General features: G+C 37.2%; 1 long non-coding RNA gene across 1 annotated transcript; it reads right to left on the bottom strand.

Moving 5' to 3' along the window:
* Positions 1-405: 405 nt before the first annotated feature.
* On the bottom strand, positions 406-22,082 carry LOC141728703 (uncharacterized). Its single transcript, XR_012579852.1, has 3 exons — positions 21,976-22,082; positions 2,856-2,966; positions 406-1,285 (listed from the first exon to the last, which is right to left on the bottom strand). It is a non-coding gene; the product is annotated as an uncharacterized LOC141728703 (long non-coding RNA).
* Positions 22,083-24,661: the final 2,579 nt, after the last annotated feature.

Below are 24,661 nucleotides of genomic sequence, written 5' to 3'. Positions count from 1 at the left end.
GTCTTAAAATTCCAGTTTACCAAATGGCTTCAAGGGAATAGAGTCAATAAGCAGAAGGGATTCATGTGTAGCTGATTACAAACTGTCAGGACCCTCAAATTCATTTCAGATCTGGAGTTGGCTCAGAGCTTTCTCACACAACCTCACTACCTGCATAGCAGTGGCTTTTCATGTGTCATCTCTGTGACAGGCAGGATGGGCACTCAGGAGAGAAAATAAAAGGATTTCTGGGATTCCTAAGACTTTTTAAAAATCTGTTTAAAAAAACCAGATTTTTTAAAAATTAGTATATCTACTATTAGACTACCTGATGCAGCTTGAGTGTAGAAATTTACCTTTGAATTTCAATTGTGTTACACAAGGGAGTTACCATTGCCTACAGACTACTTAGAAAGGTATGGGCTTCGCTTCAAAAATAGTAGTGTTTCCTTTTGTCTTTATAGTTTCTTGTTTCTAAGTTACTTTAATTTCATTCACACTCTTTTCCTTTGTGCCATACTAAAAAGTGTCTGTTTTTCCCATACACTGTTGTTAAATATATTATACTTAAATCCACAGAGGCTTCCTGGCTTTTGCATCACAGGCATATGCAAGCTTTCAACACTAAAAATAAAAAAAAAAGGACTGGAAATAAAAGGGAAAGTTTTTGAAAGTTGTATAATTTATTATTACCTGACTGCATTTTCAGTGTCAACCTTACCTCCAGAATATCTTACTTTCTAGGAAAGTCATAAAGCACCTCTTCACATTGAGTTTGCCTTAAAACAAAGCTCATTTGCATTTTGCACCGCAGGGAGTTACTTGTAAACTTCCACGCAGCAAGGTGTGAACAGAGTAGTGACAACAAACCATGAATTATACAAAGATGTAATCCTATTCACAGAATCACCACAAGGCCTGAGTGCTTATCAGGTGCTTATATTTGCAGGAAAGTTCTCTGGGTATAAAAAAACAGCCCCTAACACTAAACCAGGCTTTGCAATGCATTGGTTTTATCAACATCTTTTATAACTGGGATGGCTGAAATAGCATGGAAAGCAGCCTTGCCTGGGATGGTGGTGAGGAAGAGGGCTGTGAGCCAGACATGTGCAGTCCAACTTCACAGTGACAGTGACAGGGCACAGGGGAATGGAGCAGGGGAAGCTCCCGTTGGACATGAGGAAAATGTTCTTCACTAAAGATGGATGGATGGTCGCTGGAACAGGCTTCCCAGGGAAGGAGTCGTAGTAGCAAAGTCTGTCAAACTTATGGAGCATCTAGATGATTGGTTCAGTTTTCAGTATTACTGTAAGGAGAAGGACATGGGACATGATGAACTAAAAAGGATTCTTCTAACTTGATATATTCTTTAACTCTACTAAAGACAGATTCATTCTGAATTTGATTCACAGGGCTGAGAGAGGTTTTTTATAAATTCGGTTCAGCCAGCTCCTTCAGAAAACACTGTGCCTTTTCTAGTTCATCTAGATTTTCTATATTTCAGGTTTTCCAATTGTGTTTCCTTAAATTCCAATAAATCTAAGTAGAAAAAAAAAAGTTTTTGTGTTACAAGTTTGGCAGATCCATCAGAAATACATGTTCCACATGACACTGGGTTTTTAGTGCTGATAGATTCATCACTCGCAGTTAGGTAATCATGAAGTCTGTCTTCAAGTTTTACAAATATATAAATAGAAAACACTTTTTAACCTCTTCTCTATGGTCATTAAACTGGTGCCCTAAAAGTACTGGAAGAGCATGAGTGGAAATCTTTCTCTGTGGGAAAACTTTGGCTTTGTTCTGCAGTTAATGGTCAAACACTACCTCTCACTGACAAATTAACAAAAATCTTAAAGGAGTGGTTATTTAAAGGATAGATAGTTATTGGAGAAAATTGTTTTGTTACATTAAGTGCAATTAAGGAAGAAAAAAGGTAATAAAGCAGTTGGTTCAACAAAATGATAATTCAGCAATTAGTGGGAAAGCGAAACTTAAAATAAAGGGCAGCGCTGTCATAACAAAGAAATAAACAAAATTTTAAAAAATAAAAAGAAAAAAAACTGGCCAAGAGATAAGAAATACCATAAAACCAACAAAGAAGGGTAGTCCAACACATTTTCTGATAGAAATAGCAGATAAAAACCCCTGAGTTCCAAGTATGTGTTTTGGCTCTTTTAAAAAATATTTAAGGAAAGTTAGTTCTGCAATCTAGGAATTTTCTATAATTTCTGTCAGAAAGTTGCAGGAAAGATCTGTTGTTACAATAAAATCCAGAATATTACCAGCATTTCTCACTCATTAATAAACTTGCACAAAATAGAGATAATAATATTAAAATCACATGAACAAAATTAAACTAAGGCAGCCCTGCCCAACTGTTTAACATGAATGAAATTGGTGTAAGGTCATTGCTTGTGGAAGGTGGATTGAGGATAACCAGAAAGCCTGGGTATGACATTCGACTCCACCTCAGGAGTTTTGACAAACAGAAGTTGACTTCTGATTGAAAACCTTAAGTTCAAAAATTGCGTAAGGATAGATTATTCAAAAATATTATATAAAAATGTACCTTAATTTTGCTCATTTATTTGTTCATATCAATTTCCCTAAGGGGGCAAAATTATTCTTATCAGTTTTCTTATTTATTTTGTTCTGCTGGAAAATAGCATTACAAATGTTATGAAGAATAAGTGGTTCTGAGAAGAACACAGACAAATAGAAACATTTCTGAAAATGCAGAGAACTTAAAATATATTCCTACAAAAACCTAGTTTTAGCCTATATATGTGCAAAAATTACAAAAGGGTACTAAATGCATGAAATAGGAAGAAAAATTTCATAGACTGGATTGATTTTATACCTCAACATAGGCTTACCATCACTTTGTTGCCATGAATTTTTTTTAAAAAGTCCATGAATCAGTCATTTTCCTTCACAGTCCTGACAACCTCCATCCTGCTCCATTATACTGCAATTTCTTGCTGTAACTGGAATGCAATACATAAGTGAGAGGAGATGACTACCCATTATCATATCTTTCTTCAGACTGAGATGAGTTTACTGCAGTTTGAAATAAAATTAAGCAGGTAGTAACTTCATGCATTGCTTGTCATGCTCAAATTCCTGAAGCTCAAGAAAATCTTAGAAAAGTAGCTCAGAAGAAGTTTCTATTAGAAATACATGAAGGAAAAAAAAAAATCCTTGTTAAGCACTGTGAACATATGGGCCAATGTGAGGTTTTAAGACCCAGCTGCTCATGACTAAAGTGAACCAGCTCTGTTACAGGGTAATGTGATTCCAACAAGCTGCTGCTGAAAGCAAAACATGGTCAGGGCTTACCAGAAACTCTGGCTACAAGGAAGCATTGTAATCTAATTACTCACTTTCTGTGTGCTCCCCACATTGTTTCTGCCCATGATCAGCGGCTTTCAGACAAAAGGTGTTGGTAACTACATGCAGCAGCCACCCAGTGTAACTGTACATGGTAGAACTTGGGTCATGGCTGCTGTCACAAACTGTTCCTGAAGCCTTCAGGCACTGACAGAGTGCAGAAGAGGAGTAGAGATTTCTCTGAGTTGAAAAGTGACTTGTGTCTGCTGGTGTTATAAACGTCAAAATTATAAGATTTTTTGGTAAAAGGAAATATGCCAGTTCTGTCTGGCAGACAGAGATTCAGATATGATTTGATGGCTGCTAAATTTTTTGCATTGGGGTGGTTTGGGTTTTTCTTTTTTATTTTTTTTGTTTGGTTGCTTTTGATTTTTGGGGTTATTTTTTGGTTGGTCGGTTGATTAGTTTTTTGGGGTTTTTTTTGTTACAAGTTGAGCTCTGTGAACTTGATCAAAATGTAAATGTGTTACAGAATATGGTTTCTAGCTGAAATAATAGCAGCTGATTCATCCATCTCTCAGTGTCCCTTGGGCAAACCAAACTGGCTGTTGAACACATTTAAGAAGCTTGAAAAAAGAATTAAAACACAGACATAAATAATTAATACAGGCAGCAAGGAAAGATTAACAGTGGTAAATGGAAAACCATTTCCTTTTAAATACAGATAAAAGATAATCATTGTGCTGCTAAGGAATGGTCTTAGATATCCGGAACAGAATCTACCAATTTGCTTAAGTACTCAATTGCCTTAAGGTGTTTATGTTATTTTGATAACAACTTTGAAATTCAGAGTAATTCAAGACTGAAAGGGCCCTCCTGGATCACAGAAATCCATGCACTGCTGCCTGAGTCAGCTATGGTAGTCAGTTATATGAAATGGTCAAAGTCCTTTTAAAAACAAATTTTGGTGTTGTTATTTTGATTTGGGGGAGTTGTTTCTACAGCAACTACTAGATAGCTGTTCCCAAACCTCACTCCTTTAAAGCTGTAGAGAAGTTTTCAGAATATTTTTAGCAAGCTTATATCCATCTGTTCCTGTGCCAACACTGTTAGCTTAAAATACGTTTTTTCTCCTTCTGCTACTAACTTTATTGACATGTTTATAGAAAAAACAATCTTATGGGGTTTTTTTTCCAAATCAGCCAGAGGAAAGTGTTCTAATTTCACACCTTGATAGCTTTCTTTCTGTCTTTTTCCTTTTAATTTTTCTGTTTTGCACTTGAGGAACCAGAACTGCACCTCATGCTCCAGATATCCCTGCCTTCTGCTACCTGGAACAATTGCATGCTATGAAGTCCTCCTGCAGGCCTTCAAATTCCATTGGGATCTTTCTGTTTTGAAACGGGATTCCAGTTACTTGGACTTCCCAGCTCACAACTTTGAATTTTGGTTTCTCTTTCACAATGTCAGTTTTCATTCCTAGACCTTTGCTCCCCTTTCCATCACGTTTCTTTTGACTACATAATGAGCATCACAATCAAAGGTGAAGAATATATTTAATTTTGAGACAGATGGAAGTCGTCTTTTACTACTTACTGCATTCAGGTAATCTTTCTTTCTAGGGCATACAGAATGGCCTAACTTCAGCTGCAGGGTGAGCAGAACACTTCTGTCCAGGGAACAGCAGAGGCAGCAGGTGGTAGGACTCAGCTGACAAGAACTTCAAACCCACTCAGGTTGAAGAGGACGTGGATGTCAAATGTCCCACTTTTGTGGCAAGGACATTGACGTTTAGACTACTGAGCAAAAGGCTGCATCCTGATAGTTCTCCAAACGGAGACTTGGAGTGTTTTCAGGTTGAAAATCTTGGGTTCAGAGTTGACTCGGCATAAAACAGTGTGGAAGTAGGAATGCTGCCAGTCTTAATGTCATTTGCACATGACTTAAGTGTTTTATTAGAGCTTTGATTTTGTTAATAAAATATTCAGAGCAGTTGCTGCCAAGTGATACACTGGCAGCAGGCCTTGTGCACAGTGAAGTTTATGTTAATACAGTCATAAAATAATAATGTTGAAGAAAGTTTTTTTTGACCTTCCTGCCCACTTACCTTATTTTGGCTCTTTATACTAAGCCATGAAATTTCTGAAGTGTCCATTTACAGATTATTGACTTAAATGAAAGAATAAAATTTTGTTTCCATGCTTTAAAATCCTAATTGCCACATTTCAATGAACATGATCATGACTGCCATAAGGATCCCTGAAAAAAGACCTTTTGCTGCACAGTCTGGGGCATGGCAGCTCACAGTAGGTTACATGGGAACCAGATCCTCAGCTGGGGTAACAGGCCAGGGCTCCACTGGCAGAGACAGGTTGACTTGGATCAGCTGAGGATGTGGGGTTTGATTGTTATATTGTAAGGGCAGTACCTGCTTGACATGCAAGAATGAAGTATCATTCTTCATGAATGAAGTATCATGAAGGAGGTTTATGTGTTTTCTTTGTTTTCCACTGCTAAATTCCTTTGACATTCTAACTTGGGTCCCTGAGATAATTTATAACATAAATCCTGCTTAAGATAAGGGGGCTCTGATTCCATTTTAAATGTATAGCTCCTTCTTGGAGATAATTTAATTTCTATAGCAGTAAAAATAACATCTCCAATAAGGATGCTTTCAGGGAATATAGCCCATGATAAACTGTCATCAAATGAGGATGGCATTAGATCATCCTTCCAGATTATGCAGCACTCATTTAGACTGGAGAAAACTGAGATGTGTGCAAATGAAACTGTATTCTGCAATATTTGATATATATAACTAAAACAACATCTCCAAAAATATATTCAGAGGAAAACCTGTTTTACTGAAATCTAAAGTGTTGTCCTCAGAAATGATGATAAAAATTGCTCAGTTTACTTTACATTTATATTCTATATATCTATCTTTATAATGAAGTGCTGCTTGGAAGCTTTTGCAGAAAGAAGTTCTCTCATGTAATACGGATACAAATGCACAAAGTAAAACAAAGTCTCTCATGAGAAGCTTACTTCTTAAATTGCTGGGGAAGCAAAAGAGACCTTCACTATGGAAACAGGGTAGAGACAGATTAAATTACTTGCTCCGGGTCATTCCTGAATAACTGTTCAATGCCTTAAGCATGGGGCCATTCTTTTGTTCTATTTCAGGTCAGATATTTGTAAAATGAAGGTGTATATTTCTTCTGCTTTTCCTACTTTTTTTTTTTTCTTCTTTGAAGCAATCTACACAAAACCAGAAAAGCAGAATATTTTCTGAAACACCTGTGTTAAGCAGTCCAAAATGAGTCAGACTTGACAAGACTCAATTTGCAAAAAAGTTATTAAAGTGGCTTTCAAGATATTTTTAACCAACATTTCCTCTCAACAAATAGAAATGTCTTTGTCCAGTTGTTGCCCAAATTCAGAAGTAGATAAATGCTAAAGGCTTCAATTTGCAGCAACAACAAAAAAATCTGACTTCCTTGGAATTGACTTAAAATGTTTCAACACATTAGGTTTCAGCATCTGATGGTGGGCTAACATCTGTGTCTTTTCAGAGGCTAGAAGTAAAATATACTTTCATTTTAGTTCTCTGAAATGCTTAGTGTGGAGATATTCTCAGAGCATACTAAAATGCAGGGTCTGAAAAAGCAGTGGTGGCCAACTCTTTCATTCTCACTGGGAAAATAAGTATTAGCTTTTCACTCCAGATTCAGTGTTCATCTCTGAATTTTGGAATCTGTGCATCTTGCCCTAGACCATAGCACTACAGGCACTACTTTTCTTTGTACATGGCACTACTGTTCTTTGCATTTAAGGAAGTAACCACATTTTTTCCTGTGAGAAACCTCTGTTTTGGTGGTTTTCTGCTCTGGTATTGGGATAATACAGGTTTGAATTCTGTCTAAGGAAGGGATAGAAACTGGGTTTACTGAGTTGGTGGGAGTGGTCCAGTCTCTAAAATACCATATTGTGCTGTAGGGCTAGTCTATTACATTTTGAAAAGCACAAATCACCTCCATGAAATTGAAACTCATACTGTACCTTTTGCAGTAATTTTCTGGCTCCAAGTGGCTGGATACATCTAACCTCACTGCAGAGAGGAAGCCTGTATCTTCACCTAGTGCTACATGGCAGCTTGAAGGCTTGGTGTTCCTTTTTGAAATCTGTATCCTTTTAGATTGCATTTTTTTTTAATGTTTCTTGCTGTACAAGGATATTAACGGTGTAAAATGAAGAGTTCTAAATTCCATTTTGGAAGATGAGATCCCCCCCAAAAAAGCAGTGCAGTCTTTTACTGAATCACATCAAAAGGGCTGTTCTGTACCACTGGGTTAAACATTGGTCAGGTTTAGTACAAGGGGATTGTTGGTGGTCAGCTGAGTTATTTTATGCTTTGCTCAAATGAGAAAAACATTTTCTCTTTTTGCAACAGGTACAAAGCCTATGAAGTGCTGAGGGAACAGCTGGTGAGATACAAGGGTCAAGTGCAGATATTGTGGTAGGTTTCCTCTAAGGAAAATGGCTGGCCAGCACTGCTTATACTTGCTTGCTCTCTCCAGGAATGTGCCAGTAAGCTCCAGAGAGGTCTGCAGCGAGTAAGGGCACAGCTACACATCATCCCACACTAAAGGATCTCCTGCCAAATTGCAGAGGAGACAGGCAGCCTTTTGTGTTAGTACCAAAGGCAGGCAGGGCTCTCTCTCACTCACTATGGCAACTGTCACTGCGAGAGTGATGACAGTGGGAACTGAACCGCCACAAGTGAAACTGAATCAGCTCCTCTGGAAGGAGAACAGCATTCCTAGCATACTTCCAGGGCCTCAGGCCAGTAAGGAAAAAGATCGTTTATCTCAAGCTTTTTCCCCTTGGCTACAGAACTAGCTGCACTGGTAAGCTAAGTTGCCTCCTTGTCCACACATCATTTTGACAGCCTGATGCTCTCTACTCTCTCTTCTCCCTCCCACCAAGAGTTTTAGGAAAGCGTACTCTAGTTTGAGAGAATTCTGTGAGGGAAAAATCAAACCCACAAAATAAAAAATAAATAAAAAATAAAAAGTAGACCTCAAGAAAATCCATGCCTGTCTCAGTGAAGACCCAGTCATGGATTCCAACCATATGGAAACGTGGATCCTCACCAGTACTCCCCAAACTAGCCCTTTGAATGCCTGAAGGATAATCTCCTTTTTGAATATGATTTTTTTGATTGATGGTGTGACAGTAATAGATTGAACTAAGCTGAGAGTATCTCTTTCATGATTCCTTCCATTTTTTCCCTCCCTCATTTCAGTCCTGCTTCAAGCTCTAAGGTCCAAATCATTGAAAATTCTTACATAACCACAGATGATTTTAAAGTTTCATTCAATGCCTGCTTCTTCTTCAGGTACATGCCTAAAGTGGCATTGGCAGTTACTTAAATAAAAAAAAACATTAAAAATGTGCAACTACTCAAAGACAAACCTCGCTGAGGAACAATTTGGTCTGTGAGGTTTCCAAAATTAGTTTCATAGCACAGTCCTCAAGTGTCATTTTGACACAGAATAATACCCTGTACAATACCCTGAAAATACAAGGACATCTGAAAAACTAGGTTGAAATCCATATGAAAATATCCTTGCTGTTGATGCCTTAAGTTTCAGCTTCTACATTTTTCAGATCAGTACACACTTTAGTGTATCACTCTAAGGTTCCATAGCCTCTCAGCTACTGTTCTCCCATTTTATTCAGACAAAATAATTTCTCTCTAGGCTAAAACTCAAGGACCCTTTACTATCTCAGGCCCCCAAAAAATGTCAACAACAGGGAATTGGAGGTTAAACTTGGAGTAAATAACTTCATTACCTGAAGCTGTAATTGGACAATTAACCTCTGATATGCAAATAGACCAAACTTATATCTGTGTGAAAAACTCATGACCATCATCCATCTTGGGTGTAGCCTCTGTGAGGCTCCTGCACTGCCCAAGGTGTACCCTTTGAAGGCCTTTCAGTAAATAGCTACCTTTATTCTGTAATTCTCTCTAGCCTCTGTTCTAGGCAGCCTCTCCAGGCATCACTGTCTTTCTGTAAATAGGTACCAACTGTTGGCAAGGCTCAGATCCAACTTGAGTCCCATGGCATGGAGTGAAGGAGAAAACATTTTCTTCCTTCATCTTTAGTTAATGTGTATGAGAAGAGGGGGAAAGAAATAATCAGTTATGTCTGTTTCATTACCCTCATTCTTTAGAATTAGCAGCACCCAGCAGGTTGAGCTGGAGTGATAAGCAGGTGGAAGGGATGATGTGCTTTCCTAAGCCAAGGGTATAAATACCTGAATGTCTGAGGACGATGAAGACATGTTTAGGAGAACAAGATGGGCAGCTGAGAGAGATATAGCTAAGATGTAGAATGGGTCCTGAATTTCCAGGGTTACCCATTCTGATATATGTTATGGGCTTCAAGGAAGCCTTGGGAACTATTTTGAGGTTTTTTAACTACGTAAATATACTTGACTTCCCCATAGGTTTTGTTGTTGCTGTTGTTGTTTTTTTTGTTTGTATTGTTTGGTCGTGTTCTCTTTCTTTCCAGTCTAGTTCTTTCAAGTACACTCCAGTGTGTTTCTAGGTAGGGAAGAACCACTTTCTTCCTGGAAGACCACTAGGAAAAGGCTTTTTTTGTTCTTTTTTATTTCCCATAATGGGAGTATGAAAGTATCCTTGAGATGGGATTGTGAAAATAAACACAATGCTGGCTATTTCCAGTACTAGCTAGCAGACAGCTTGCATCTCTTGTTTTTAGTTTTATATAGACAGGAAAAAGGAATGGAATCTGGTATATGAAATGTCAGTGATGAGGAAGTTGTTAATTTCATTTCTGTGGATGTATGTCCCTTTTGCTGTGTGCGTCTCTCTCAGCATCACAAATAAAATCTCCTGTATACATCTCTAGATAGCAGCAGATATAGAGGATCCAAGAACTAAGCAGAGCAAAGATTAAGTGAAAATCCTGGCTTAAAACTCTATTCCTTACTTTTTCTTCTCATGAAACCTCATTTTTTTGCTTTTATCTTTTATCTATGGCAATCTTTACTGAACATAATTGCTCTTAATTAATTAACACTATATCAAACCACCGCCTATCACATAGCAATATCTCTCTCTCTCTCTCTCTCTCTCTCTCTCTCTCTCTCGCTCTCTCGCTCTCTCGCTCTCTCGCTCTCTTTCTCTCTTTCTCTCTTTCTCTCTCCTTAAATTCACCACAATATCAGATAATTGAATATAGAAAGCTGAGATCCACCAGCTTTTTCCACCGAAATGTTTTCCACTGCATTCTCCTTGTAATGCTTGCCAGGGTTGATGTTGAGAATAGGGTGTGAAATATGCTTGGCTGAGAGATAATAGAATATTTAATTAGGTTAGAACGATTCTGGAAATAACCTTATTTGTGTAGCAAAGAAGGTAAAGAGATGCTAAAAAGAACACAGCTATAAATTACCATATTAGCAATAGCTTTTGAATCACTGATAATTACCTCTGCATGTTTTCAATCCCTTTAGTTAACAAGCTGAAGTTTAAAATTAAAACGTTTTGGCAAAGGTTTAATTTAGCTCCAACTTTTGACCTTAATGTTTGGGCAGTTGGACCTTAGAAACTTCCCTTGTAGTTCAGGGTGTGATGAACTTGCAGATGAATAAGTGTATAAGTAATGTAAACTACCTTATGAACCTGCTAGTCATTAACTATTCTGAGGAAAAATATTTCCTATATACTCTTCCTTAGAGTCAGTGCTGAGAAGTCCATGTCTTGATGAAAGTACCATAAACCATGTCTTATTTCCTGAGAGTAAGACTGCAGGTGGACAGATAATAAAAAGAAAACAATGTGTTGTAAATCCACACTTGTGGTCTTCTATTAGTTTGTGGAGCCAATGCTTTATTGACCTCCCAGAGTTTGAAGTAAAAAATCTTTCTTAAGTAAATCCTTTACTTATGTGAAAAATCTACTGTCTTATCTTACTGTGCATGAAACAGAGAAAATAAATCAATCCATGTTTCAGAAAGTGACCAGAAATTCTCTTTGTATATCAAAAGCTTGAGTCTATCTTACCTGAAAGTTATCAGGGTTTTTGGTGCAATCTTGTCAGAGCTGAGGTCATCAGCCCCTTCCTTTCCACCCTAATACATGACCTAGGTCCCCCAAATTACATGAGTGGCTCTTGAGTGAAGCATACTGTATAAAAAAATTGATGCTTGAATTTGATTTTTCCTATTGCATAAAATAGCCTGAATTTGATGATTTTCCTTGACAGAAGTTTAAAGGTTGAGAGAAAAACAGGGAGAAATGTTTGCATTTCAGTCACTGGAATTCTTTGGAGAGAATTATCTGACAAAGCTAGACTTGCAAGGAGGGGTTTTAAAGCTATTATTATTTTAAAATAATAATGTTATTATTATTAATAGCTTCTTAAAAATCTAAAATAATATGAGCTTTGGAAAAGACTGTCTGTAAAGATAGTCATGCTGCTGTAATTTTTTAGGACTTTTTTTCCTGTTCAGGGGAAGCTAAAGGGAAAAAATTCTTAATTTAATATGTTTTATTATGCTGACTACCTTAAATTAGATATAAAATATATTTTTCTTTGTCTTTTTCCTCTAGGAGCTCTAGGAATTTTTCAATTTACAATTCTTTTTACTTTCCCCTCCTAAAGACTTCTGATTAAATTTAAATAAGTATGGGTTTTTTTACATTGAAACAAAAGAGCAATGAACTACCATCCTTCTCTACAAGAATATCTGCTCCCAAGTTGCTTGACTCTTGTTTCTGAGGGAAAAGTGCACCACTAGCAAGTTCCTTAGCATGAAGCAGCACTTGAGTAGAGAGACAGTGAAGAAAAAGACCACCTAAATAGAGGCAGATGATAGCACACAAATTCAAAGAATTATAAGGAAAAAAAAAAACAGAAAGAATTTTTTAATACTCAGAAAGTCTTCTAATCTCTTGGTGGTCTTGATTTTTATCTCAGTTACATCGAGGAATGAATTAACTCTAAAATCAATGCATTAATCCAATGCAGTAATGTGGATCCAAATTTGTGCCACAATATTTTAATTACTCTTAATGAGATACAGTAATTAATGAGTTACATTAATTAATTTTCTTGCTGTTAAGGTAATGGTATAGAAGTGGCAATTCCTTAAGCTTTTTTGTGCTGAAGGCAAAAATAGTTTTTCTTGTAGGAGGCAATGGCCATAAATTAGATACATAACGATAGAATAATTTTAACATTTAACTGTTAGCAGCTTTAGGAAAAAAAGAGGTGATTAATAATTTTCCTCACAGAGTCCAACAGCACTCTAGGTTTGGCTGTGAACGAAAGACAAATGAAACTTTAAATATACATGTTCAAAAGATCTTTGGGGAAAGTTAGTGGAAAGTTTCCTAATGACTTTTCTGATATTTGAATCAGGGCCTAAATGAACTCTAAAGCTTTCCCGGTGCATTTATGATATCTATATCATATCTTTAAATTGCCCTTTCTTGTGCTTTATAGTGCTGAAGGCGTTTCCACGGCATAACAAGTAGCGACACAATGCTGTTTGTTGCTACTCTGCTTTCATGAATCAGTTAAAAGATGGTGAAGCAAAAGTTAAAGGAAACTTGCCTTCACAGGCTCCTCTTGGTGGAGGATTTTCATGTCAGGGAGGTTTCTGCTCACGCCAGAGTTAGAATGTGTGTGTCTGCATCGCGCAAAGCGCCGAGCCACTGGGGCAGTGGCTGCTCAGCGTTACCCTTGGCAGAGTGTGTGGGAGCTTTCCTGGCACTTTCCATGGGAACACCCAAAACCTTGTACAGCTGCTTCACACAGCCAGTGCATCCATTAAATATAGGAAAAGGAGAGAAGAAGTTACTCTTTACTGCTGTTCTGAGAATGTGGTATATTGGCAGCACGCTGCACTTTGATTATATTTCATCGCAGGTTGCTTGATACTATGTCATTAGGCTTTAATTTCCTTAGTGTAGAATTGCACTGGAAAAATGGGCAACAGAATCCCAGAATGGGGTTGCTTTTGTTAGGTATAATGTAAACAAAGTAAGGCTGTTCTTGTCCCAGCAAGCTTGTAGTCTAAAAGATAAAACAAGATTAAGAAAAAATATTTTCCGAGGAATCTCAAGGCTGATAAATGGCTGAACTGTTTCCTGAATGGTGCCACTTAATATGAATTTGTTTCTTCACCTTTACTTCAGATTTAAAAAGAATATTCACATCTTGAAAATTTCTCAGAAGGATGAAATCATTGTTACATTTATCTTGCAGGCAGGAAAGTAGAGGTATTTCATTTTATGTTGCCAAAATATCTGATGTTGGGTTCTAGGCTGCAAAATCATGCAGAAAGGTAAGTGCTATATAAAATGTTTTACATGTACAGTGTAAATTAATTACACATCTTGCAATTGGTTCATTTGTTCATGTTAAGACAAAAAATACAGTTCATGTTGGGCAAATTATGAATAAAATCAAAGCGCTGTCAATAAAAAAGCTTGGAATGAGATATATAAAATATGAAAAAATATAAAATAAATAGAATGACAAGAAATGGAGTCAAAAGGAATATTAGGGGCATTATCTATCAGTTCTCCCTCTGCTGAAATCAGAAGGAATGGTAGTGTCATCACACTTTGTCCACTATATTCTCTAAACTTTCAATAATTCATATTTTGTGGGTTCCCTAGACCATCTAATGCTTAATTTGCCTTAGCATTAGAAAATATTTTTCCTTGTATCCAGTTTAACTCCCTTGCTGGCAATTTACGTTCATTACTTCTTGCTATAGCAACTTGGACATAAAAAAAAGAGTTTATTTCTTCCTCTCTGCAACAGCTTTTGATATAACTGAAGACTATTAGAAGGAAAAAATGATCACTCTTTTTTTTTAATGGACAGTCTTTATTTCACTAATTTTTCTCTTGAAAAAAATGTTGCACATTTTCATCAAATCTAAGTATAAACTCTGCTGAAGAAATGAATGTAGAATAAAAGCAGATATTTTAATGAAATAAATTTTAAAAAGCCAAAGAAACAACAAAAACAAGCAAGCAAACAAACCAAACCATCAGGACCACAACTAAATTATCTTTGCCCTAAAAGTGATGGAAATATGTTACTGAACTAAAATCTGGATGAGGTTTCTTGCTTGAGACTTCACAACTTATAATGTGAATTTGTTTCAGCTTCTGCTTTGACATCTATAAAACAGGTTAACAACTTGTAAGAAAGAGCAATGCAGAAAGTTTCATTAAGACAATGGTAGAAGTACTTTCACTTGAGTGTGTTCTGCACGTAGGGGTCCAGGAAAGTAGACTTGAACCAGCTCCTTTTGTAAGAATTTGCATTTCCAAGGTGGAGCCATTACTGGAGAACTTGAAAGGTTCATCCAATTTCAGAAGTCCATATTAGAAGACTTTTAGAGGCTTTTAGAGTCTCCTGGTGAGTTGTAATGGGACTTTGAAGCATTACCAAAACTGGAATCAGAAATGTTCTCATTTGTGGGCTTGGGAGAAAGACTGAGAGAAGTGTCAAATTCTCTGTTAAATAATAATGACAATAAAGAAAATTCCTTGATAAGGTGGAAATTTCCTCAAATCCTCCATTAAAAACTGTGGTTGAAGATGGAAAAATATGGCCACAGTGAAGTAACTATGAAATATAGATTTATTGCAAAGGCTATGAGGACAATTTTGAAGATCTTCAGGGACTTGTGAATGTTTGTATTTGAGCTATATGTGCTGAATTTTGCTTCACTTCAACCAATGTTGTATATACTCACATAAAGCACTTGAAAAATAAATTCATTCTTTATTTTCTAAAAATTTTGTATGGAATGATTCCTAGTGTCACTAAAATGGAAAAAAAATAATAAGATAGTTTGAAATGTATTTCCATAAAGCTATGCTTACAGATTGCAGATAGGATATACAAATTTTTAGGAACTATAGACCAGTCTATCCTATGTATTGATGGCAGGCTAAGGATGGGATATACTTGGATATGCCTGGATTCATACCTGAAAAATCCACTGACTCAGCAGATGATGTAAGAGGTGAGCTAAACATAATTTAGTGTATTTCCTTGTTCCGGTTGCTAATAGCAACAGATTGAAAACTGATAAAAATCTTTACTAAAAGTGTTATTTTTCCCATTTGAACAGAAAAATTATTTGGTATAGATTTAGAAATATAATGGTAAGATTTAATCTACTCTTTATAGAAAGAACTTCTTATTTATTTATAGGGGTTAGTAGAATCAGTGTGGAAATAGAGCAAATAATTTTGAAAGAAACTTCCATGGGATCTAAGAAAACCAAAAATCTTTGAAATTTTTTAATAGTTAAAAATAATAGGATACACAAATAAACATAATGTTGAGGGCAAGAAAAATAGAGTATACTATAATATTATCCAAATAAATCAATCAAAATAAAATTTTAAAAATAATAAAAAATTAGAAATGAATAACAAAAATGTAAATAAAATTGAGTAATATATTTCAATATTCAGATATATTTTAGCATGAAAAAGATGCTAGCTTTGTGACCTGTTAGTACTCTACTAGCTTTTTTTTCAAGCAAGTGTGGTACAAAGAAAATTATGGTTTTTTCCTCTGAGGCATCTGATGTCTGAAAACATGAAACTACTAAAGTGTTTTTGATACCTTTTTAGTGTCATGTAGCTGCTAGGGCCATAATCCAGCATTTCTTGGCCACTTCTCAGAAAGCTGTGAAAGAGCATCAGGGTTGCTTTAGAAAGGGAAGCAAACTATAATCAAATGGTTTGAGTCAGTAACTGGGTCATCACTTGCTCCAGCAGCAGTGACACAGAATAATGCCAGCACTCTGCCTGCCTGAGGTCCCTGATTTCCACAGCAAAGGGGGCAGGAGCCCTGCAGCTCTGCCAGCCCCAGCTTGGGCAATCCTGGCATGGGGGACGGCCTGGAGGGGAAATGTGGTCTTAGACAGAATCCCTCAAAATGCAGTGCACATAACCTATGGATTTCTGGATTCTACAGCAGCCATCCCAGCTATTTTCCCTGGCATCTCAAAATATCTATTTGGTGATGTAAATAGTTCTGGACTGGAAGAATTTGCTGGGATGAGGAGATTCAGCTGCTTATGATCCTGGCAGAAATGGTATCCTTGGGAGAATCCAGGGGCTGCCCTTGTCCTGCAGTCATAAACTACGGACGAGCAGTTCTGTTGAGTGAAGTATTTGTCATTACAGATGTTAGAGCCACTCTATAACAATGGAAAGATTTTAAAATGGGAAAATTACCCAAAACAAACTGATATCTGTTTGGACAGTACTTTACTCTTGCCATAGGGATGTATATTTTTAGGAAGAAAAAGAAATTGTGCTTTTTAATCAGAATATTACCAACCATCTCACTGTAAGAGACTACAAGATTCAAAAAGTTCTACTAATATGCTATCAAGTAGTGCTAGCACTATGACTGACTCCATTCCAGATAGGAAGTAAGAAACAAATTGAAAAACCTTGCTTGGCTTCAGGAACAAGCCCACTTTTTCTTTTGATTTTCCTAGCAATAAAATAAACTTGGATGTAATGTTTATCTTAATAACCATGAAGAAAAGAGAAAACAAACACATATACACACACAAAACCATAATCACCCCCTGCCCCCTAACAAACAAAAAACAAAACAAAACAAAACAAAACAATGAAACCAACCCAAAAAAACCCCAAAAATATCATTAACCTGAATTTCATCAAGGCTTAGAATTCCTGTTTGAGTTCTGGAAATCTCTCATATCCTGCCCTAGGCTCTGTTTCTCTCTGGCAGACTCAGTACTCACTGATGGATGGATGAAGTCTTGGCTTTCACATTTTCCAGATTTTGTACTGCATTAGTATATAACTCTGAACTTCATATAAAGTGTTAGCAAGTTCTCCTCACAGTTTAGTCAGACAAACCAATCCATTTCCAGTCAAGAACCAAGGACACCCTTGCAGCTTCAAGCCCAAAAAGTTTAAACAACAGTGAATTGAGGAGAGCAATCTGGGAGAATGGGACTGCATAACCTGAAACTGTAACTGGACAATTGACTCCAATATATAAATGGACCAAAACTTATAAAAGTGTGAAAATGTGTGATCCTTTGTCCATCTTCGGTGTAGCCATGGCCAGGCTCTTGTACTGCCCAGGGTGTATCCTTTGAAGGCCTTCTAATAAATACCTACTTTATTCCTTTAGCACTGTCCAGCCTCTGTTCTAGGTAGCCTCTCAAAGCACCAGGTGGTGAGCCAGGCACAGCTCCTGTCACCACCCAGCCCAGAAATCTGCTTGCAGGATCATCCCAACCATTTGTATCTCTCATGGATCTTCTGATGTTTTCCCAGAGCTGATGGGGGACAATCACCGGTAGGGATGAAAAAGTGACTGCCATCTAAGATGGGCATAACAAAGCTCCTCCTGGCTGGTAAGACCGAGGCTAATTTTTGACTCTCCAGGCAGAACTGTGACTGGAAATCACAAAGGTACCAGGCAAAATCTTGGGTGTGTTAATGAGTAGAACACAAACATAGTAAATCCATCCCAGGAAAGTGGACTCTGTTAATTGCTTAAGTTCTCTGCTTGTGTGGCTGCTAACTGGCTTATATAAGCAGAGCAGTTGCAAAGCAGACTCATTCTGCCTTAAAACCAGTTTTTCCATTCTTTGTTTTCATTTTCCTCACACCTTTATTTTTTCCTCTTTTACCAATGTTTTTTTTTTCTTCCTGACAAAAAAGTGGTAGCAAGTACTGTAAAAAATTGCCTTATGTATTATTGACTAGCTTTGAAGTGGTGTGTTTTCCTGTACCAAGCACAAATTGTACTCCGGGAGCTCTGTATTTTTACTTGGTTTTGCATTCTGATCAGTTGCACAGTATGTATCACATGCCCAGGCTTAAATTCTCTGGTTACAGACTGATAGATGGTGATTTGCAATAGTTTTGTGTCTGTGTCAGCCCTTCCTGAGCTCCATTAGAGAACCTTGGTGATTACCAGGAAACAGCTGTGCCTGTTTCTGTATGTCTGTCAGGCACAGTATGTGTTTCATTGATAAATTGAAGTGCAAGAGATTTCATCAAAGGTTAAGTAACAAGTTCTCATCAATAAGACTTCAGAAAGTGACACAGTGGGTCGTACTAAGAGACTATCTAAGTTTCTCATCTCTGGCAGATGTAAGAAAAGGGGAGTAGAAGGAATCTCTTTCCCTGGAAGTTTTTTTTATCTGACACTTAGAAGTGGAAAATGGGATTTCTTAAAAATAACTCTATCTATTAATATTGATTTTTAAAATATATTTAAACCTTTTACATTCTATGATATACAATTTAGCCCAAAGCACACCTAATCATATGAAGAAAAGTGAAATTGTTGACACATATATGTTAATTTAACTGTGAATAGGTAATCATAAAAATGTTAGTTCCTATAGAGATTTGTTCCTAATTGAGTTGCAGTTCAATATTTTTCAAATTATCTGAAAGAAAGTATTCTATTCAATTATTGCTGATAATTCAGAAATTGATAATGCAACCCCACTCTATTTCACACTAACTAGGTTCCTTGACAGGATGAGTGCAGCTGAGCAAGTTTCCTAACATGGTACAGCCAAGTACAGGAAGATTCATGTTCAAAGAACAAGGGAAGGTACCACAACCATAAAATGTGAAATTGTGAAATTGTGTCTTTGAGAGCTGAGGGCTCTACAAATCATTGGGAAAGCCCAATCTTTATGAACCTCCAATGCAATAATATGGCTAAGAAAGTCACCTTACTCCTTGCCCTGAGAAATTAATCAAGGTTTTGAAAAATATCTCTGACACAGGAGATTTAAGCATATTTAAGTATATTTACTTTATAAAATTGTAAGTTAGCAAACCAAATGATAATTGCACAAAATCACTAATCATGTAATCATAAGGGAAAGATGAATTGAAGACTGAAATTGTACAGAGAAATACATAAAAATATTTTAAAAATGGAAATAATCTTTTTACCAGAGGGAGAGCAATTGGGACAAATTCCCCAGTGGATTATCCATCTCTTTAAGGCTTCCTGCCTAACTCACATCTTTTTTTTCTAAAAGCTTAAGTCTTCAGTTAGAAAAGGGCTACTGTGGTCCTTTACCCTGTACTATGAACAATATTGAATTAAGTAATTGAAATGATTCCTCTGAATGATATAAAAATATTGTTCTCATCTCTCCTTCAATTTACACTTCTAACTTTTACTTAACATCAGTGATAAATTAATAACTATGGCTTCATCTCCACTGCCATCCCCCTTTATGGTCTTCCATCTTGGTCATATTTTGTCCAGAAAAAAAGCATATTTCAATCTGGAGAGCACAGACACCTCATATTTAAACTGATCCCAGAACTATCCCATCAGCAATCCCTGACAGAAACAGTTCTGGCTTTCCACAGTAGTTTCACACCTTAACCATTTTTCTCTTGCCCCCATTCAGATTAATCCAAAGAAGTTCAGGAAAGCATCAAGGATCCATGCACACGAGCACAGAGCTTTTCCACTGAAGTGCCAGGCCAGCTCCAATATTTTTTTAATTGAGACCAGAACAGAATGTGTGAAACTTCTAGTGGAATTCCTCACACTGGGATTCAAACCACAGTTGAGTACCATATGCTCCATAAGAAAGATTATTTTTCCTCTTGCACTTTGAATTAAAAGCAAAACCACAAGAATGAGGTAGTAGAGAAAAATCTAAAAAGCAATCCCAAAATTATATGCATAATAGCCCCAAAAGACACCCAAGAAAGGACTCATTTCCAAGAACGGATATTTAAATGAAGCAATCCCAAAATTATATGCGTAATAGCCCCAAAAGACACCCAAGAAAGGACTCATTTCCAAGAACTGATATTTAACTGATATTCAAATTGAACTGGACTTAAACCTCAACCAATTATATTTAAATATAATGAAAAATAAATACAGCTGAGCTTTTAAGATAACTGGAATAGCTAAAGGTCTGTCAGCACTTCCAGTATAAACCTGGTTTGTTCAGGGGATTATAAGTGCTGTAAAAATATGTTCCAGGCTGAAAGTTGGCAGACTAAGATTGTAGTTTTAGAGGTTGGGATTTTTTTTCTTTTTGTTAATTTTAAATAAGTAAAAAAAAAAAAATGATTGGCCACTTTCAAGATAGGATTGGTAGACTTCGGAATTTTCCAACATTATTTCTGACATTCCCATAATTCAAAAAAGGACTAATTTTAAAAATAAAATTATAGAAACTATTATTAGTCCATGATGTGAACTAACCACATGCTTCTTTTGGGATTTGTACAGGGGTTTATTTTAAAAAGGCAAGTGGGTTCAAACCCAGGTCACTAGACTCATATAGTTTGTTTGACTCGTAGGTGGGATTTTTCAAGCACCCTCAGCAGTGGCCTAGCCCAGCTCCCAAAGGCTGACATCAACGGTGTCAAAAGCTGAGAACTTAATGCACCCCCACTCAACCGCTGGAATAATGGCAGTAAACTTGGAAAGACACTTTTTCTTTTATTATTGACCTCTCATGCCTTCTCTTTATGATGGATTTTTTTTGTGAAAAATTCCCATAATAGCATAGCACAGATTTATTGATATAATTTCTTCCCTACCACCTTCTGCAATGTACTTGTGGCAGTTCTCCGGGAACATGGCTAGCCAGAGAGAAGTGAAGATATTCTCTGAATGTGTGAACAAGCCCCACTGCAAAGGTATCTCTTATCAAGGAACATTAAATTCCACCTTTATTCTTCTTTCTGTCCTCAGGGTAGAGTGGATGTGTATACCCGGAGGGAGAGGGACTCCACACAATATCACAAATATCAGCCAGGGCCTTCAAAGGGCTGCAGAACTCTGTTCTGATTAAGGAATCCCAAGCTCCACAGGATCCTTCCAGGACTTTCCCAAGCTCAGCTGTAGCAACAGAGCTGTTCTGCATTTGTTGATGTTGAGAACATTTTATTTTTTACAAACATGCTTCAGAAAAGATTCTCTGCTCCCAAATGAACCAGCAGGACAATTGTTTCAGACACAGTGCCCCAGTGAGGGAAGTCAGCATTTACATTACTTCCTGGTGAAGGAAATCAACATTACACTTGGAACTGGTCAAGGATTTCACCTACCAGCTTTAGAAGGGTAAAAACCAGGAAGATATTGATTATTTCAGAATACAGCTTTTTCTCTCATCTTTGGTGTGATTTTTGGTATGCTGAATGATTTCTCTATCATGTTTCTGAAGAATCACAAGCAATTTTGCTTCTTGATTTTGTGAAAGAGAATGCTAAAATCTGAAAATGTATTATAAAATAAATTGAATAATTACTTTCAAACAAGCAGCAGTTAATATTAATGAGACATGAAATCCTGTGTTTTCTGTTTATTTACATAATGAAGTATGCCAACAAAAATTACTTGTTTTGAGTTTTTGTCTTTCAACTTTTTTCTTTATAAAGACGTTTTCATCTCACTTATCATTAAGGTGTTTTAAAATGCAAGCTTTAAAAAACACACAGACCATTCATACATCTGGGGTGAGAAACCATATTTGCTTGTATTTTATATCATTAATAACAGTTCTAAAATACTTTCTCATACTCACAAATGATGTGTCTTTCCAGGATCAGATTTAGCAGGGAGGTTGTCCTCATTAAGGAGAATTAGGAAATACTGGCCGTGGATCAGTGTGGCTGATCTTGGTTCACTACTGGGGTGAAAAGAAAACAGGAGACCGGAAAGAAACAGCACAAGTTAAAGCATATCACAATAAAGTCTTTATAGCCAAGTGATACTTGAATATTTCTCCATCACTGAAGAGTGTGTGCTATATATATTAGGATTACTTCTGAAATTCTTAGTTACTGAAAACTATATATGAGAGACTTTTGGTTTTTCCCTGCTGAGGATGAAGGGAGTTATGGGTCAGATTAACATGGTATGACCCAGTGTCTGATTGAAAGATCTCCACAGGTTTTACTTCAGATTCCTCCTGCATTTAAAGGAGAATAAGTTCAGAGCAGAGAGATTTGCTTTGTTATGCTGAGTGTCCTTCAAAGGTGAGGATTTGCCATGTTTTAGCACAACACATGGGAAAGCACTTCTGTACTGAGCCTGAGATTCATTTTACCTTGAGCTCTCCAAAACCTGAACTGATGTAATTCTCATTCTATACCCACCCTTCCTGCCTCCAGTCTGGTCTAATGGGCTGTGCTCCCAAAAACTTTTTAGACTGATCAGAGTTCTGGACCCTAGTCTTCTAAGGGGGTGTGAAAGGCAGAAATATTTACTTGTTCGTCTAAGCTGTCACCATCCCACAAACCCATGCAATCTCAGATGCTGCCATGTTGACAGTGTTGCTCAGTCATAAACCCTATTCTGTGTAAGACATATCAGTGTAGGAGAGAGATTATCCAAACCTGAACTCCTGTAAGCTGTGAACCACTAGAGCTGGAAAAGACCCCCAAAATCCTTAAGTCCAACATTTGACCAAATGCTACCAAGCCCATTAAATCACAAAGTATCACAATGTCCTCTCATTTTTGAAAGCACCCAGGAATGGTGATTCCACTGCTTTCCTGGGCAGACTGTTCCAGTGCACAATCACTCCTTCAGTGATGAAATTTTTCCTAGATTCCAACCTGAACATCCTCTGACACAACCTGAGGACGTTGCCCCTTGTCCTATTGCTACCTGCCTTGGAGTGCAAATGTGTACTCAAAAAGAAATGCAAATGTGTCCCTCAGCATGAAATCAGGGCTGTTACAAAGAAAAGTATTTTAAATTATCATGCAGTGGGGTCATCAATCCAATTGTCAAAAATAATATGAAATAATTATTTTGATTCCCTTCAATAAGATCTTTAATATTTTTTTCCATAATTTTATTAAAAGGTGACAACAGTATTGAAAAGAAAGATTTCATTCATCTCTCTGCCAAACACTGATGTTGGGAGCAGGAAGAGCTGTGGCTCCCCTCCTGTTGGGTAGGCATCAGTGAACAAACTGCACTGTTTTCAGTCTCAGGGGATTTATGGTTTGTGAGGGACCAGGCAACAATGAGAGAGATGAGTGTACAGACAGCCTCTTCCTTCCCCACAATGAGAGGATAGAGTAAGGATTTGGCTGCAAAATTTCAGGTGTAATCAGAGCAGCTCTGCTCACCATGTCTGGGGACCCTCATCCTCTGAGGGGAACCTGGAATATATCAAAGTGGTGTCGGAGAATGGGGGACAAGGGGAGGAGAAGTTAAATTTAATGTGTCTGTGTCTTTGTACCAAAATTCTTTCCCAAGGCTGATTCTGCAGAAGGCACATTTAAAGCTGCTGAATGCTCAATCCAAAGTAGAACATTGTTCAGTCAGACAATCAAATATAATTTGAATTCTCACTTCACACTTCTGTGTCCATTTCAGTAGGTCCTTTTGGCTGAACCAGGCTAGTGGTGACCTGGGCTAAGGGAACTGCTGTTCTGAGGCAACAGCAGCTCATAATCTCTTTTTCATCTGTCAAAACATACCCATACCCTCCTCATCCTCAAACCTCCCGTCTTCTCCTGTGACTCCTAACTCCATACTCCAATGTCTTTTAAGGAAAATGAGATTAATTCAAATCCTTCCTCAATGTGGTTATAAAATGAGAATTTCCTTAAAACACTCACTCAGAGTAGTTCTTTCTAAGGTTTAACTCATGTTGTATTGAAGAAACCTGAGGAATTTTCAATATCAGAACCACCCACCCTGGGCTGCATCACTTTAAAAACCAAATGTTCAACCCTTTTCAGCTCTATTGTTAGATTACTTTGTTATGTGATACACTCCCCCACTGCACGCTCTGTGACACTGGGAGTCATAAACCCTCCATTTTGGAAATGAACTCTGGTATGTGCATAACCCACATACCAGGGAGCAGGGCTTGGTGGCACTCACAGCACTGCCTGTATTATGAGGTGTTAGTGAAAGTTTTGGTCTCTTCAACCCCTTTTATTGGTTCTGCAGTGGATTCCTTACTTACAGATGTTTTCAAAACCAGCAGTTCCAAGGAAAGTCTACTTATTGCCAAAAGTTTACAGCTGAATTTCTTGGCATTCACAAGTAATGATTTCATCAGAACATGAAATAAGTCAGGGCTGCTGTTGAGAGACACCATTTTATAATCCAGCATTGTAAATTTAAGACTTTTATTTGCTGCAGAGTTTGGTTTCCATTTGTTCAGCCCTCTGATAGGTGTATTGCTTGGGAACAGATATAGAAGTTTTACAGGGCCTTTGTGCAATTTAAAACCCCTGTATAGA

This window comes from Zonotrichia albicollis, chromosome 3 (genome assembly GCF_047830755.1).
Source record: "Zonotrichia albicollis isolate bZonAlb1 chromosome 3, bZonAlb1.hap1, whole genome shotgun sequence".
NCBI classification, from domain to species: Eukaryota; Metazoa; Chordata; class Aves; order Passeriformes; family Passerellidae; genus Zonotrichia; species Zonotrichia albicollis.
Note: the sequence above shows the minus strand (reverse complement) of the source record. Positions and strands in the feature narration are given on the sequence as shown.